The sequence below is a fragment of the Ailuropoda melanoleuca genome, chromosome 1 (assembly GCF_002007445.2).
Source record: "Ailuropoda melanoleuca isolate Jingjing chromosome 1, ASM200744v2, whole genome shotgun sequence".
Classification (NCBI taxonomy): Eukaryota; Metazoa; Chordata; class Mammalia; order Carnivora; family Ursidae; genus Ailuropoda; species Ailuropoda melanoleuca.
Window position 1 is genome coordinate 71,365,714 of NC_048218.1, and position 17,472 is coordinate 71,383,185.

Below are 17,472 nucleotides of genomic sequence, written 5' to 3' on the forward strand. Positions count from 1 at the left end.
AGGGGACCTTCCCCCAGGCTCGGTGACAGGTCTGTAGATTGCGAGGAATTCGCTGTCTGAGGGCCATGGCCTGAGGTGGCTGACGCAGAGCTGGCTGGGGAGCCTGCTGGCCTCCTGCTCCCGAAGAGGCTCCCCGCCCCCTCCCAGGTCGGCAAGCACGCGGCCCGGCGCGGTGGCCTTCCACCCTGGGGGGCCTGAGGCCACCTGATCTGCACGGTTCAGCTTGCTGCAGATCTGGATTCATGGTTTTCCACCGTGGGCCCTGTTGGCCCCGCCCGGGTGACCTCAGGGCTCTGGAAACACCTTCCATTTGCACTTTTCTCTCTAACTCAGTACCCGGAAGAAGAAATCAAGAAATCAGCTTGCTGGGGCGCCTGGGTGGCACAGTGGTTGAGCGTCTGCCTTTGGCTCAGGGTGTGATCCCGGCATTATGGGTTCGAGCCCCACATCAGGCTCCTCCGCTATGAGCCTGCTTCTTCCTCTCCCACTCCCCCTGCTTGTGTTCCCTCTCTCGCTGGCTGTCTCTATCTCTGTCAAATAAATAAATAAAATCTTTAAAAAAAAAAAAAAAAGAAAAGAAATCAGCTTGCTCTCCCTAAAATGGGTCATAGCAGAGTAGGCGCCTGGGTCCAGCGCTCGACCCACCGTGTGCCTCTGTTCCGGAAGCAGCCCCTAGCTGGAAAGGCTCCCTCTTCTCTGCAAGTCCCAACCTGCCCGTTGTCCCAGATTCTCCTGAAAGGCTACCTCTGCCAGGAGGCCTTCTGCAGTCCGTCCAGTGATCGTTGTCCTCTTCCTCTTCTGGACTCTCGTCCGTGTGGTGTGGCGTGTGTATTAGTCCCTGACTCTGGGCCAGTGGAAGGAAGGGAGGAAAATAAGTTAGGGAAGAGAAGGAGGCCCAGCCAGAAGCCACAGCCAGAATCACTAGCAGAATTAATTGTGCTGATTTCCCCTGGCAGCACTGTCAAAGCCAGCAGGAGGCTTTCTGCAAAACCCTGAGATGAGCAGTTCTTGTCAAAATTATGAATTATTTTAAGCATACAGAAAATCTTATAATAGATGCGCACTGTTCCACCACTCAGATTGCCAGATGTTAATGTTTTACCGTATTTGCCTTAACTATCTTCTTATATATTCTTTAAAAGAAGTGAAACTTCTAGATATAGCTAAGGCCCTCCCTCTGCACTGGGGTGACCGCTTTCCCTCCCTCTTTGGGGTCACCGCTTCCCTTTATCCTTTAATAAGGGGCCCTTTGCCTGCATCTATGGACGGATTTAGGTGACTGGTAAACCACTGGATGGTGTAAAATTGTGTATGCATGTCTTCCTTGCACACACCACAGCTACTCAGGAAATCCTCTTGACTCAGCCTTCCCCCAGGTTCCACCGCCACCGCCAGCCCAAGTTGTCATCATCTTGTCCTTGGGCTATTTGCTTCCCTACGACAGCCAGAGACATTTCAGGGTCTTAGTTGGAACATGTTACCCCTTTGCTCACTTCCCGCTAATGGCTCCTGATGGACCTCCGAGTAGAAGTCGAAGTCCTCATGGCCCCACAAGGCCCCGTGTGGTATCTGCCCCCCCCCCCCCCGCCCCCACAAGGCCCCTGGCCTCATCTCCACTGAGCCTGCCTCCCTCTGCCTCTCTCTGGGCTAGCCACGCTCAGACGCACCAGCCTGGCCTTGCCCTGCGCTATGCTCTTGCTCCACGAGCCCACCAGGCAAACCTCTCACCTGCTTCGGTTCTTTGCTAACATTTCACGTCTCAGTGAGGACAGCCTGGCACACCCTATTTCAAAATGCAGGCTCTTCCCCTTTGATCTCTCTCTTACCCACTGAAATTGCTCTTTCCCCATAGCGTTCATTTTCAAGCAAGTTGCCTATTCACTTATTACATTTATTCCTTAGTGCCCATCTTTTCCTGCTAGAATGTGAGCTCCACGAGAGGAGGAATTTCCATCTCTTTTTGCTCACTGATGTTTCCTTAATCCCTGTGACAGTGCCCAGCACGGCGGTGCCCCATCGTTGTTGAATGATTAAATGAACGAATGATTGAATGAATGGTTGAATGAATACGAGCATTTTGTGCTGGAGGGTCCAGAACGTTCATCAGATTTTCAAAAGTGTCTGTGGCACAAAGAAAGGATAGGAACCATTGACAGGGTAAATCATCAACAAGTTTACTAGAAATTTTTGCTTGCCAGGTAGCCTGCCTGAGGAAGCAGCAGATCACGAGAAAGTCATTCTCCTTCTCTGACTTGTGTCTCCCTGGAGAACTGCTGTGGTAACTGCTGGGACCTCCTTCCCTAGGACTGGCACCGGGTGTCCTTGAAGCCAGCTCTGGCCTGACTGAGGCACAGAGCCAGGGATGCCTTGATGGAGAGAGAGCGTGGGCAGGAGCTCCGGCAGGAGGCCAGTTCCAGAGAAACTATAATTGTCTTTACTTCTGTGTCTGGGGGCAGAGGCTGAATGTGGCCAGAGTCTCCTGAGCTTCCTTGGGTGAGACACGCAAGATGCCCAGACCACAGGAGCTGCTCCCTGCCTTGCAGGCTCTGAGCCTAGGCAAGGAGCAAAACCAGGAAATCTCGTAAGAGCCTCAACAAGGGGAGACCAGATTTTGGCCTTTGATGCAGAGAGAGGTAATAGGTGGCGGCGGGGGGGGGGGGCACCTGGAAAGCAAAAAGATACCAAAGGCCATCTGGAGGTGATAGTGGGAGTGAATTGGAGGTGAGTCAGCCAGCTCTCAGGGTAGTTAAAAGACAAGTGGGTAATTGTGGGTGCAGCCGGCGGGTCACACACAGAAAATGAGGAACAAGTGGTTAATTGGGCCCACAAGCCCAGGATCCCGCCTGTAATTAGCAAATTGCAGGGCTTTGATATTTGCTTTGGTAACAACTTATGTAGTAAATTGCAGGGAGGAAAACTGCACCCCCAGCCTGGGAGGTGACCCTCTGTCTCTATTCCCTAAGCCATTTTCTCACAACCACTTGTAGGCAGCGCACACGTGACTACAACCCCAGCATCAGAGTGAGGGGTGTGTGCGCCTTTCTGCAGGCTGACAGTGGCCTGTGACTCTTTTTGTGTTCCCCTTGACCTCTTGTTTAAGTTTTTGCTGACTCAGGGCTGAAGTTGAGGGCTCATTCCCCAGTATGGGCCCCCACTGTTCAGACACCGTTTCCTGTGTTCCCCTGCGCCACAGCCCCTAGTGCAGAGCTCCTCTGGGCAGTGTCTTGACCTAGGAGTGGCTAGGGGGATTTCCAGGGCAAGCGCCATGGTAGGGATTGGCGGAGAGACAAGAGAGCCCTGTTGTGGTGGTGTTGAAATTTGTCCATGAAGACGTCCTGTGCTGGTCCCTGATCAGAGACTGGCCTTCACAGACTTCGTCTCTGTATTTACCTTTGCGAGCTTCTGAGAGATTCTAACTCGCGAAGACTGGAAGTCTAGGAAAATTGCTCTGGGCTTGTCATGGTGAAACCTTATAAATTGCCACAGAAGCCAAAAGACTGGTGAGGACATGCAGGGAAAGAGTACTATGTGAAAGTGTGGGGAGACCTGGGTTTGAATTTGGATTCTCAACTGACTCTTCGTTGGGCCTTGTTTAGTTACTTAAATACTTGCACATCATCTTTGCATTTATTGGTCTGTTTTTATAGACTTATTTTTCTCTTGGTTATGGGTGAATAGTTTCTTGTTTCCTTATGTGTCTAGTGATTTTGTTTATGACATGGTAGACGTTGTGTAGCTATATTGTTAAGTATCTGGACTTTGCTATCTTCTTTTAAAGAGTGTTAGACTTAGTTTTGGCAGTCGGTTAATTTACTCGTGAAATAGTTTAATCCCTTTGAGCCTTGTCCTTAAGCTTTGCTATGCAGGGTCCAGAGTAATGTTCACTCCAAGAATGGTTCAGCCACTTTTCTCAAGGGTGATTCCTCTGGGCTTTTCATCGAATGCTCCCGGTGTCACCCAGGACTCCCCCTTTGGCTGGTTGGTACACAACCATTTCCACACCCTGTGAGACGTTTGGGTTTTTCAGCTTACTACTCTCTGGTCATTTCTTTGGCCTGGCCTTGTGGAATTTCACATTATACACACATGACCTAATACTCAGCAGACTCAAGAGGCTATCTTAGCAGATATGTTCTTTTTCTGTGTATCTCTTCTCCTTCCTGGAAGTGTTATCCTCAACTCCTGGCCACCTCAGCTTCTCCAGTCTCTGGCCTCTGTCTCCCCTCCTTAGCGAAGCTGCCAGACTATGCTTGTGATTTCCAGATGGAAATTGCCTCCCTGCAGAAATCGGGGTTATTTTAAGGCTCAGCTCATTGATCCTTTCTCTTGGGAATCACAGTTTTACACTGCCTATTTCCCAATGTCCGAAAGTGGTTGTAATTCTGCCAAGACTAGAAGTTGAAGCCTGCTCAAGCTAATAAAACGGCAGTTTCCCCAAAGGGTAGAAACAGAACATACCGATAATTGCTTTAAAAGTTAGTTGTGATAACTAAAATAGATGATAGATCACAAAGCATGTACCATAATGCATGAAACAAGCAATGAAGCCTAAAATAAGAAGAGTTAATAAGTACTAGCTTTCCCTTCCTTTTTCTTTGACACAAAGAATATGAATGGATTTAGTGTTTTCATGAAATTGTAGAATTTTAGAGCGGCAAGGGATTTACTTCAGAGAAGATGAATGCCTCATTTTAGAGATGAACAGACAGAGGTTTAGTGAGAAGTGTTTTCCCCAAGACCTCATGGTCAGTTGGTAGAAGAAAGACTGGAGCTCAGGTGTCCCGGCTTCTAGCCTATGGGGCATCCATTCATTCGGCTCATGTATTGAATATTTACTAAGTTCAGAGCACTGAAATAACTGTGGTATTGCCTCTAGATAATGTTCTGGTTTGCAGAAATGTTTAAAAATGGATTTTGGAACTTTATATCAGATTCAGTAAATCAGGATATAATTTTGGGCTTCTCAGGAGTGGATGGATCTGAATGGTGGTTTTTTTTTTTTTAAGATTTTATTTATTTATTTGACAGAGGGAGACAGAAGCAGAGCGGCAGGCAGAGGGCGAGGGAGAAGCAGACTCCCCACTGAGCAGGGAGCCCGATGCAGGACTCGATCCCAGGACTCTGGGATCATGACCTGAGCCGAAGGCAGACGCTTAACAGACTGAGCCTCCCAGTCACCCCCTGAATAGTGTTCATTGGAGCAGCCTCCATTGCCCAATGCAGAAATGCAAAATACTTCCAGTATTTAGCTCCCATAGGATATTCCATTACGTTCGGGCATATGAACATGTCAGGTAATTATTGTCGTTTTATGGCTCTGTCAGTCACGGTTATAAGGCAACTAAGGATTTACTCTGCGTGCAGCCGTTCCAAGACTCAGTGCAGAAATAGATGATAAAACTTTACAGAAAGCGATCAGCATGTTGCAAGTTGTGAAAAAAAAGCACCATATAAGATGTCAGGAGGCCTGCATTCTAGACCCACTTTGTTATTTCTCTTCTCTGGGCCTAGGTTTTCCTAACTGTACACTAAGTACAATAGACTGGATGACCTACCATGTCCATTGTAGCTTGGAGAATCTTTACCTCCGGAGCTCTACGTCTTGCTATCCCTAGGGATATGCACGTGAAGCTTGGGGGTAGTGGACGGTAGGAGCTGGGTGTGGAGGATGTGGAAAGGCATCCTAAACCAAAGGGGCAATACGAATCAAGGGGATGAAACCAGGATATGGCTAAAATGGAATTTGTGATCTGATCCACAGCTGGGACACAGAGAGGAATTTGAGGATCCATGAGCAAGCGTCCTGGGACCCCTGTTCGAGAAACTCCGTATTAAAAGTTAAAAACTGTCTCTTGATTTGTCTGCTTAACATCAGAGAATCCAAACACAAGTGTAAATAATACAGAGATTTAAATAGCGAGGTAGGATTGAGAAGAAGGTGGATATTCTCTCTCTTTCCTTAAGATAACCACTGACACAGAGACAGAAAATTTCAAAATCTTACATAGAACTCTTCTCCCAGAACAATGCTCAGAGTTTTGGAGTCTCTGGTTTGCAAAACAGTGGTGAACGGGGTGAGTGGTAGGTAATACAGGACATGCTGGTTAGGAGGAGATCTAGACACTTTGAATACCAGGCTTAAGGGTTGGAAATGCTTCTGTAGGTTGTGGGAGTGATTGCAAGCACACGGGCAAGAGACTTATATGTTCAGTTCTGTGTTTCAGCTTTCTCTGGGTATGGCATGGAGGGTGGACCAGATGGGGTTAAGGCAGGCCTGGCCGGGACACTGGCACAATAGCCCAGGTGACAAAAGATGAAGGACAAAAGAGAATGAAGGCCCTGACAGAGAGTGACTGATGGAAAGACTATGAGAATGAAGAACTAGGACAGACGTGGAGGTGAAGGAGGAGCCCGCATTGCTTCCAGGTGTTCAGGCCGTGGGAGGGAGAGGGTGGTGACTCCAGAGTCACCTCGGAGCTTGAGCAACGGCACATGGGGTTTGGGAAATAGATGAATCTGGGTGTTCATGTAATTCATTCTGGATTTCTTCCATGGTAATAGAAGGGTGAGTGCACCTATTCCTTAGAGTTTTCGTAAGGACTGGTGGATCGGTTTATATGGAAGCTTCTAGGATGTGTTAACACATGGTTCCCAGTTAATGTTAATTTCATCCATCCAGCTATTTATTAAATCTATACAAGTTTGGAAGGAAATAATTAGTCCATTTAGGACCGTATCAAACATTTCAAATTCATTGCTAGTTAAGAGATTATGGCTGAGGTGTCTCTGTGGGGCCAGGCCACTCCTGGCCACTGGGCTAGGCCACAGTTCAAGGTCAGAAAGTTGTTCCCAGCAGCATCAGGTCCCTCTCTTTCCCTTCTTTTCATTACCAACCCCCCACTGCAGGCTACTTCTAGGTCTCTGATGTAGTCAAGGAGAGAAAAGAAAGAAAGAAGGAAGGAGAAAGAAAGAGAAAAGAAAGAAAGAAGGAAGGAGAAAGAAAGAGAAAGAAAAGGAAGGAAGGGAAGGAAAGAAGGGAGAGAAAGAAAGGAAAAAGAAAGAAAGAGAAAGAAAGAAAAGGGAAAGAAAGAAGGAAGGGAGAGAAAGAAAGAAGAGAGAAAGAAAGAGAGAAAAAGAAAGAGAAAGAAGAGAGAAAGAAAAAGAATGGAAAAGAGAAAAAGAAAGAAAAAGAAAGAAAGAAAGGAAGGAAAGAGAAAGAGAAAGAGAAAGAAGAGAGAAAAAAGAAAGAGAAAGAGAAAGCAAGCAAGCAAGCATTAAATTGATGAGTTTATTTTCTGTTGGCGTCCTCTGAGGATACCCCTGTGCCAGGCTGTGATCCGCAGATGTGTAAGACGCTGTGACATTCTCTTCTCTGGGGCTGGACAGTAGCATCAGGATTGAAGCCCCCAGGGTGGCCTTGCCTTGGGGGATGCAGGCTCTGCTGACAGGGCCCCGTGTTGCTTCACCTCCACCGTAGATCTCCCACGTGTGAGCAGCGCCAAGCCCTCTTTCTGGGTCTCCTGCTTGATTTGCACTTCGCTCAAATAGGCCAAATCCTCCCCACTGGCCTCTTCCCTTTTTCTCAGTTCCAAGGGACCAGCGTCCTGGAGCAGGTGAAACCCTTCACTCAACTGTTAGTCATGACTTGTGGCACCAAGTGCAGAGCTGTTCGCTAGCCAAGTAAAGCTGGAAGTGGGGAGCACTGTCCGGAGAGCAGGGGTTTAGCAGGAGCACTCCCAACAGAGCAGAGATTTTGGCAAACCAGCTCTCCCCTTTCCCAGCTTCCTCGCTGTCCACGCCGAGGTGGCACACAGCCTGGCCACGTAGCTCTACAATCGCAGAGTCAGGGAGAGCCTTCAGGCTCTGACTTCCTTTCTTTGCTTCTAATCCAAATTGGATGTTGCACTTTTCTACACGGACCGTTGGGGGTTGGGTCTAAGTCCTCAGTCTGGGTGTGTTTGTGACTGCTATGACAAGGAGTACAGTAGAAGTGACTCTACATTCCGAAGCTGGGTCATAAAAAGCCACGTCACTTCCACCTTGTGCACCAGGGACTTAGCCCTCTGATCAGCAGTCCCCCACTGAGCCCAGCCTTCCAGCCGTGGCCACCCGTGAGCTTGACATGTGAATAAAACTATCTCCGATTCTTCAGACCATCCCACCTGCCGGCTGAATGCGTGCCTCTGAGTAGCTGTGGCTGGTGCCGTGTGCAACCGAATTGCTTAGCCAAGCCCCGCCCCTGAATCATGACCTACAATGAAATGGTAGTTTTAATCCACTGGATTTGGGGATGGTTTGATATATAGCAATAGATAACCAGAATACCAGATGTAAATAGAGGAACTTAATGGCTTTTGATACATTTCAGTTGATTTCATGTGACTTACCGTATCCATCTGCTCCTGACCATGAGAATTCCCTTTTGCTCAAAACTTGGATTAAGTTATGTTTCAACTGAACCAGAACTTCACCTGGGTTCCTGGACAGCTCCAAGCCATGGCAGGCTTTCAAGCTTCCCGGGTCCTGTTTGGTTGTCAGTAAATGTCCACATCTGGCCGCACACCCCACGTATTCTGACACAATGGCTGCAGGCTGCCTTCATCCAAATGATTTGCAAATTGCCAGTGCGGCTGCAAAAGCCATTTTCTATGGCTTGGGATAAATGACGTAGAGACATGTTACCAGCATTTCCACATTCAGAAAGCGTGTCTTCCTATTTCTTGGCTTGCACCTACGCTCACATGGGGAGTCCAGGATTTTCACATGGCTGGTTCTCTCCCCCATCGCCATCATTTCTGTCCTTACTGCACAGGCAGAGCTGGGGCTGAGGCATTTTTAAACAAATAGGAAGTCAGTGAGAACTGAGGGGGACCAAATCATCAGCCTGTTTTTCAGCCTTGATTGGGGGAAATTTCCCTGTTTCCCACGTGGGCTGAGTGTGGGGGGAGGGGAGGCTGTGTCAGCGCGATCAAGCAGCATGCTTGTGTTGCTCTTCCCTCAGTATGCCGACGGGACAGGTGTGGACTCGAGTCAGAAGGGCGTGGCTTCAGACCTGGGCTCTACCTCATGCTCTCCGTGACCTCAGATGAGTTATTTAGTGTCTTTGAGCCTTAGTTTTCTCATTCGTCAAAAGGATACACTTTTAACCAATTTCCCAGGAAACACGAGGCTCTTAGTTTGGGTTTGACCAGCAGCAGACCCTGGGCCAAGGATGTGAGTGCCCATAGCATATTTGAGAGGAGGAGGGAGCACAGGGAGAGGCATGGTAAGGGACAGAGGGAAGGGAGGGCAACCAGTAAAGGGTGTCTTACCCAGCCAGCTAGCACTGGGGGCATCTGCAGCCTAATCCCCACAGAGACAGGCGGGAGTAGTCCTGGGGAGACGGAGACGGTTCCTCACCCTCACTCATCTGCCGAAATTAAGTAAAGATGTTTGTAACCAGCTAATGAGAAGGAAGAGCTCTACAGATTTGCCAAATGTCGAGAAGAAAGTTTCTAGATGTGTCTCCAAAGACAAGTTTCCGAGAAACTTGCAGAGACAGTTACAGTGGAGGGAAATTTGAGCCAGGAGACCCTGAGTCCTGCTTATGAACGCTACCCTGTGTGACTTTGGAAATTATTGCAACCTCGCTGAGCCTCAGTTTGCTCACCTGAGAAATGCAGGTGACAGCCCACCCTGTCTTGCTCACAGGGCTTGAAGCTGCAAGCAAGCGCCATAGGGAACTGGCAGGTTCATGTATTTGCCAACGCTCAGCTGCAGCGTGACGAAGAGCCACAGCCAGCAATCTCCGTGGGCTACTGTATGTCTGGTCGTCTTGACGAGTAAGTGGGAGGTCAGCCCCGTGGGAATATCCAGCATTGCACACAATTCCAGTACCATTTGGAGAGTCACGAGATCCTGTCAACTGAGACTAACCACAGTTCCCCCTGGGACCTGAGAACACATCGTTCTCTTCCGAAGGTATCCAGGGTGCAAGATTTGTCCCCAGAAACTCAGAGGAAACTATGTACTAATGAAAATGAAATATCCAAGTCATCAGAACTCTTCCAGCCCGAGTCTGTAATGACCTTCTTGTCTCCTCCTGGGGCCTCCCTTCTACATTGCTTCTGTGACCTGGGTCAGCTGCCTAGAAACCTGGCTGCTGATGTCACCTGCAGCCTCCCTCCCTCCCTCCCTCCTGCAGGGTACTGTGGCCCTCTTTATGACTTCAGTGTCATGCATCGGCTGTGCTTGCTGCTGCTGACTTCCTCTGTGGTCTCAACTCACATCATGATGGGGCTCTGGACTTGACCTCTCCCATCTCCTGTTTTCCAGAATCAGATCTATAGATGTGAGGCCTTGGGAGTTGGGGTGATATGACTTGGGCTCCAATAGATTTCTGTGTACCCAAGTGCCTCTTTGGGGGGGCTCTAGGGATTGGCTGCTAAAAGACAGAGAGAGAAGGTTTGCATGAGTCTTCTGCAGCACGTTATGGACCTTCCAGATTAGTGGCTTTCAAACTTAGCATGCGGAAGAACCTAGAGCACATGTTCAATTGTGGTTTTTGGGTCCCAGCCCCCGGAGTTTCTGATTCGGTGCACCGCAAGAATCTAGGTTTTTCAGTATGCTGCTGGCTTACTTGTGCTGCCTGTGCTCTGTGAGTTATACTTTCTACAACTACGGCTGGAAATTGGGGTGCTTTTAGTTAAAGAAATATTCCGGCTAAGCCAGAAATGTGTATCCAAAACTTTTAGACTCTGAGAATGTGGTATGTTAAAAATAACTTGGTCTTCAGTGCTTTGCCTCAGGGTACTATTGTTGGCTGAGGGAATCCTTGTTTAGAAATGAAACAAGTTTGGGGGTGTTTTTCATTTTCTGATTGTTTGGATGTTGGTGAAAGAGGAAATGACCCGAGCTCTTGGACACCTTTGCAAACATGATCTCTTCTGTTCTCCTGATGTTCAGGAAAGTGAGATACAGAGAATATTGTACCTATTTTATTGATGTATATATTTACTGTATTTATCTATCTATAGCATAGTATTTTATTTATACTCAATAAATTATACTCATGGGTTGAATGGGGTACTCACAAGCTTTGTTAATACCAGATTTTTAAAAATATATCTTTCTTTATTCCCTCGTAGATTCCAATAAAGCAACGGAGGAAAAAAAAATCAATGAAAAAGGAGGGAACATATGAATGTTGCCATCCTTTTCTTTAATTCTAGGATCCTTAATATGCATTTCTTAAGGAAGTTCTAAACATTTTCAAATCAATACCAAATTTTCTTTTATTATTTAATGCAACTTACCGTACCATTTTATAGAAGGACAACTTGGCCAAGTTCTTTGGCTTAAAAAAACCCCCCAAACTGTGCATCGTTTTACCATTTCAAAGCATTTGTACGTGTGCCCTTACTTGACCTTCACAGGAAACCGTTGCAGGTGAGATCATGGTGTCCATTTCCCAGGGCAGGGAATGCAGGCTTGCGGAGCTCAGGGGACCCGCCCCGGGTCACAGAGTGGGTAAGTGAGGACCCCGGGACCGACCTGGCTGCCCGGACTCCTGGTCTCACCCTCTGTCCAATCCCTCCAGCCGCCTCTCGCGAGACAGCAGCGCGGCGGAGACCGCAACCAAGAGACCCTGACTGCTGGTGAAGCAAATGGTTTTTCCAGGCCCGTGGACACCTGTGCTTCCAAGATTTAAGATCCCCCGTGACAGGTCGCTAGATCCGCCCATCACGTCACCTCCCAAGCAGGGAAAAATGAAAAGGAGCCAACTCCTGATCCCTTTAGGACTTCCTGGATAAAACAAGGACAGATGGCAACTTAATTTAAAAGAAATGGAGGAAAAAAATGGAAGATAAAAGTGACAAATGGACATGGATGTGTTTCCACAGACATGGCCTCCTGGCTGCATACCTGCCTTCTGTCAGCTCTGTCTGTGTCTGGCACCTTTGTCTCACCCCCTCCAGGGCACCCAGGGAGGTGAGGCGGTGAGCACGGACAGCTGTTGGAATTTATGGGACCAGTGCGGCCCCTCTCCCCACCCTCATGGTAGGAAGGGGAAGCATGATCCATTTCCTTCTGGGTAAACATTTTCACAGGAAGCATTTATCAGATGTCAGCAGGGGCAGTGGAGGGGTCTGGGATCCGTCAGACAGGGTCTGCTTCACTCCTGCTCTCCCAGGCAAAGGCCACGGGTTTTCTCTTGCACCTTCCCACCCTCTCTGTCTCGTGTCTTATCCTCTCCCAACCAGCTGAGCCACGGAAGATGAGGACCGACCCCAGAACACCCACGTCCGCTCCATCCCTTTTAATAAACAGGGTTTCTGTCAGGCTGGGCACCTGTAAGATAGCTGATGACCCAGATCCTTCCCGAAGAAGTCCTGATAAGGAAACATCTGGAAAAGCCTCAGGCAAGGAAAGCTCATTCCTCCTCGTGTGTTGGACTCTGCTGGCCTTGGAGTCTGAAACCATCCCCCCTATTCGGGGAGCGGGGGAGGGGGTGGAACTAGTGATGGGCACTAGACTCTTTACAGGCTGGGGAAGGCTGGCCGGGCAAGACGGCTGTTGGGGGGCTGGGGAGCTCCTCCTGGATTTTCAGGCTGCACCCCGCTCCTCCTACTAGTGGAGAGGAAAGCCCCTCCTGCAGCACGCCCGCTTTTCCCTCCCAGTGCCCCCGCCTGTCATCTTTTCTTTGAGAAGCAGTGTGAAGTAGGAATGCCAGAGGGCCCTGGCTCTCCTCTTTGCTGCCGGTTGACTGTCTGGCCTGAAGCAAGTCACTTGGCCTTCCCCTGCCTGGTTCCCTCTTCTGCTGTTTCTTTTTACGCATTTCCTGGGCACCATCTCTGTCCTAGGCCCTGTGCTGGGGTGGACAGATTTGCTGTGAGGATTAAAGGAGACATGCCAGGAAAGCACTTAGCCAACTGGTGGAGAGTAAGTACTCCTGGTTGTTGGTGAATGCACTCACTGTCAGTGTGCTTTACTCCTCCGGGTGTCTCTGGAGAAGGGTCGGATCCCAACGGCTGTCTCAGCCTTCCATGCCTCTGGCCCTCTCACGCTACCATACAGGCCCTCTTGCCCTTTCAGTGGGTCCAGGCCACTGTCTTCCCAGACTTCTGTGTGGAGCCGCAGCCCCTCATGCACTCGCTCCCTCTGTTTGTCCATCCTTCAACAAAGATGCAGCAGCTTATGCTGGGGGTGTCAGTGGGGCACAGGGTACATAACTGACTGCAACTACATCAAAAGTAGAAAGAGATGAGACTCTGGGAGAGCCAGGAGTCCTTCAGGGGAAGAAGAGGTAATTTCCAGCTTGGGATCTGAAGAAAGGCTCAGGAGGGCTTCCTAGAGGAGGTGGCACTGGGGCTGGGCTTTGGAGAGGATTCGGTGGGTCCTGTGGAAGTGAGAAAATGGGACATGCATGAGCTCTGAGGCCTGTTGCCAAAGCAAAGGAAACCACTTAGGCCAAAAAGGTGTAGCCCTGGATTTCTGGGCTGTCAGTTAATGGGGCAGACATTTGCAAGCTTCCGTCATACTGTTGATAATGCTTGCGGACCTTTTTTTTATATCCCATTTGCTGTTTGAATTTCACAAAAATAGGGTGGCTCAAGCAGAGCAAGAATGATTGATGCCCACTTTCTGGAGGAGGAAAGTGTGACCCAGAGCGGTAAAGGGATTTGCCTGAGTCCATGAAGGTGGCCAGTGGGGACGTGGTCTCTTGTCTCCATGTCTAGAGCACTTTCTGCAGCATAAAGCCGGCACCCCAGTCCCACCCCCAGGCTGGTCAAGCTGCTCTTGGAGCCAGAAGGTCTTTGAGCTCGTCTGGATGTTCCAGACTCTCCCCTCACAGTTCTGTGCCCACATGGGCTCCGAAGTCAGACTTCCTAAGTTTAAAACTCAGGCCCACCACTTACGGAGCTGTGAGATTGAGAGCAAGCTCCTAACATCCCTGGGCCTCATTGTCTGTAAAATGGGGATAATGCTGGGATCCATCTCGTGAGGTTGATGTGCGACTCATTGGCTTAGTACATGTAATGTTGTACCCAAGGCCTGGTACACAGTAGGTGCTTAGTCAATGCTGTCGCTCTTCGCAGTGCAGGAACAACTCTCCCTGCCTGGAAATTTCCTGGGCGAGGCAAGTTCTGTCAGTTCCCTTCTCCTGTGGCCCTTCAGGGAAGCCTGCCCTCGCTGCCTGAGGATACCTCTAGCCCTCTCTCCTGTGCTCACTGCTGCCCCACGCACATCTTTCCTGCCCTCCTCACACTGCAGTTACCTGCCCTGTTGGCCTCCTCACCATGGTTCAAGCTCCTTGAGGGCAAGGTTTTGTCATTTTTGAGAGCCAGGGCCATGTGTGGGTCACTGTGGTGCTTGCCATGCCCTGACACTTAGTAGGTCCTGCCACGCGTCTGTGGAGGCCGGCATGGACGGCCTTGTTCACGGTGCACTCACAGATGTGTTGTGTGACTGACCATGGATACCTCTCCGCTTCTTTGTTTCCTGAGACATAAAACGGACCGCTGGCCTCCCTGGTCTGTGAGGCGTCCCAAACACCGCAGTCCCTACAGGGCCCCGCAGGCACAACGCTGGGAGGCCTGACAGGATTTGGAAATGAGACACCTAAGTTAATGTGCTATCACAACACGTCAGTGCGTGAACCAGAGTGGATTTACGGGCACCTGGTAGAGGTCCGTGGCAGGCCCTTCATTCGCCCAGGCTCCTTCCAAGGCCCTGTGCTTGGTACCATACTTGTCATTTTGTATGCTTTTTCTTAAAGATCCCCCCAATCCCCCAAATTGATAAGCTTCGAGGACTCCCAAATCCCAGTGGCCCCAAGAGTTAATTCTTTCCCCATGAGCTTCCTCGCCTTCTCTGCCTCTAGGCCTCTGAGTCAGGGAGGAGGACCAGGAGCCAGGACCCTGTCCCTCTGCCCTCTTCTGGCTTCCACACAGTCACCTGTGCCTAAAGGGCAGCCGTGGGGGTTGCCCAGATCCACACAGAACACCTCCCATCGCCCACACCCACTCTTCCTCCCCTGGGGTTTCTCAGGTCCTCAGAGCCTCCCTGTTGGTTTGGCTCTGAAGCTTGCCACATCCCTCCCACATCCCTCCCCACACATCTCTCCACCACACCCCACTTTGAGCCAGCCTCCTTGAGTGAAGGCCTGCTTGGACTTTGGGCGTTCAAACCTCTCCCTTCCAGGCCATGGCCTCCAGCTCCATAAACCACAGTTATGGTAAACAGCCTCTGCCCCGAGCCTGCACTGCAGGCCTGTGGGTCAGAAAGGCCGGCCTGTCCCTTGACCAGTTTCCATGTGTGGGAAGAGGCAGCCGGAGATGGTGGGGTGATACTAGACACATTCAAACCATTTCCTCAGGGAGGAAATGTCATTTTCATAAATACGCTATTTGGAGGCTGCTCTGCACACCCTGCAGGGCCCGGTTCTCAGTCCTGGTTGCACTTTTGAATCAGTCAGGGAGCTTGAGAGCATGCTGAGGCCTGGGTCCCTCTCCAGAGGTGCTGTTTCACCTGGTGTGGGATGCAGCCTGGGCAGAAGGCACTTTTAAAGCTCCCCACGTGAGTCTAATGTGTGGCCAGGACTGAGAGTCACTGACTGCTTCGGGGAACACATTCTGTGAATGTGAAAGCAGACAGAACAGAAGGGTGAGGGTTGGAACAAACCGAATTTTAGCATGAGTAACTTAACAAGCTCGATGACTTTGCCTCCCAGATTTGACCTGAAGAGACAAAGCGCCGACTTCCCCTCCTCCAGCCCACAAAAGGGGAGGCGAGACCCAAACTCTGTGTGGTGGTTGAGGGTCACCCTGGCTCCGTCCACCCCCCCAACCTCCAGAAGGGTTGGAGTTTTAGGGGAGAAGCAGTGACTTTTAGGGGAGCAGGGCCAAGTCGTCTTTACTTTGGCATGCCCTAGGCCTGTGTCAGAAGTCATGGGTTTGTGGGGAGCTTGAATCAGGGGACCGTGTTTGAATTCCAGCTGCCCCACACCTGCCCCTTCTCCTGTCTCCTCTGCTCGGGGAATTGCACCATCATTGTTTTGGCTGTTTATAGACTCCAAAACCCACTCACCCTGGACTCCGTTTCTACTTCCTCCAAATCTAGTTGTTCCCCAGGTTCGGGACACCTCAGGATCTCACAGGCTACTTCTGCTAGAAACCGTGCATTTACTTCCGGGCTGCTCTGGTCTTCCTGTTTCCTCTCCCTGCACCAGACTGATGTTTCTGTCTTAGAACGCAGTTTCCAGGTGAACCAAGAGCCAAAACCTTCGGTGACTTCCCTTGGCCTAGCACAGGGGCTCTTCAAGTGTCTGCAGGGGACCAGCAGTAGCCACACTTGGACACCTGTTAGAAATGCGAGCTCCCGGCCCAAGCCCAGGACCACAGAATCGGAGCCATGAGAGTGCAGCCCAGTGATCTGTTTCAACAGGGCCTTGGGGACTCTGATGTGTGGACTAGACAATTCAGTCCACACTCCTGTGTGTGGCATTCAGGGTCTCCCATGCTCTGGTCCAATTGACCTGTTTGTCCAATATGGGCTGTTACATCTCCCAGAGCCCTTTCTGTGGGCCTCTGCTCCTGTGGGACTCTGCTCAGACCTCCCTTGGGAAGCCTTTTTACCACTTCTAAGTATCTACACCCATTTCTCCTTTGAGATCCATCATTGATTTTGACAGATTTCAAGATTGCTCCTACAGGAACATTTTTCCTTTCCTGACCTTCACAGCAATACTTTCTTCCTTTCTCTCTCTCTTTCTCCCTCCTCCTCTCTTTCCCTTTTTCTGAGTTTCACCTTTAAGACAGGACTTCTTTCCATCATGACTACCAATTAGAATTGTTCAAGGAACCTAAAAAAATAGGTATACCCAGGCCATACTCCAGAGCAATCAAATCAGAATTTCAGGAGGAAGCCTACCATCATATATTTCTAAAGTTTCTCAAATAATTTTCATGTGTACCTGAAATTAAGTCCCTCTCTCATAAAGCAACCAGAGGGAAAACCATGATGGGAAGAGTTATAAATTTAAAGATGCACTCAGGTCAGGGCTCTGTCCCAACTGGCCATTTAACTTTGGGCAAGTCACTTCCTCTTTCTTGGCTCTTGCTTCCCAAACTGCGAAATGAGACACTGTTTTAGATCAGTGGCTCTCAAAGTTAGCGCTGCCTGGATCCCACCCCTAGAGATCCCCATTTAATCGCCTGGCCCCCTCAGTGTTGTTGAGAACCATTCTCATAGACCTTACCCAAGGGCCCATGAAACTGTGTACAGTGGTTTACTTTGGGGAACAAAGATGGCTGTCTCGTCAAGTCCTAGGACTTCTCTGCCCTGGCACCTATTCACCTTCCCTCCCCCTAAGGATGAACTTCCATGCCTCCTATCAGTGATGAAGGGCAAGAGACGTTTTCCATATCTGGTAGCAGGAGAGCCAGGGATGTTTCCAACCGACCCCACAGGCGTCCATGTTGAGGGGTGTGG

The 17,472-nt window shown here is 49.7% G+C and overlaps 1 long non-coding RNA gene across 31 annotated transcripts in view; it reads left to right on the forward strand.

The window, feature by feature from the left end:
- The window catches only part of LOC105239529, a 159,750-nt gene that overhangs the window by 64,411 nt on the left and 77,867 nt on the right, over window positions 1-17,472 (forward strand). The window contains exon 2 of one of the 31 annotated variants that reach the window (XR_004625668.1): window positions 9,691-9,821. The exons of the other annotated variants lie outside the window; for them this stretch is intronic. This is a non-coding gene — a long non-coding RNA (uncharacterized LOC105239529). The remainder of the gene's footprint in view (window positions 1-9,690; window positions 9,822-17,472) is intronic. 31 annotated transcript variants of the gene reach the window in all.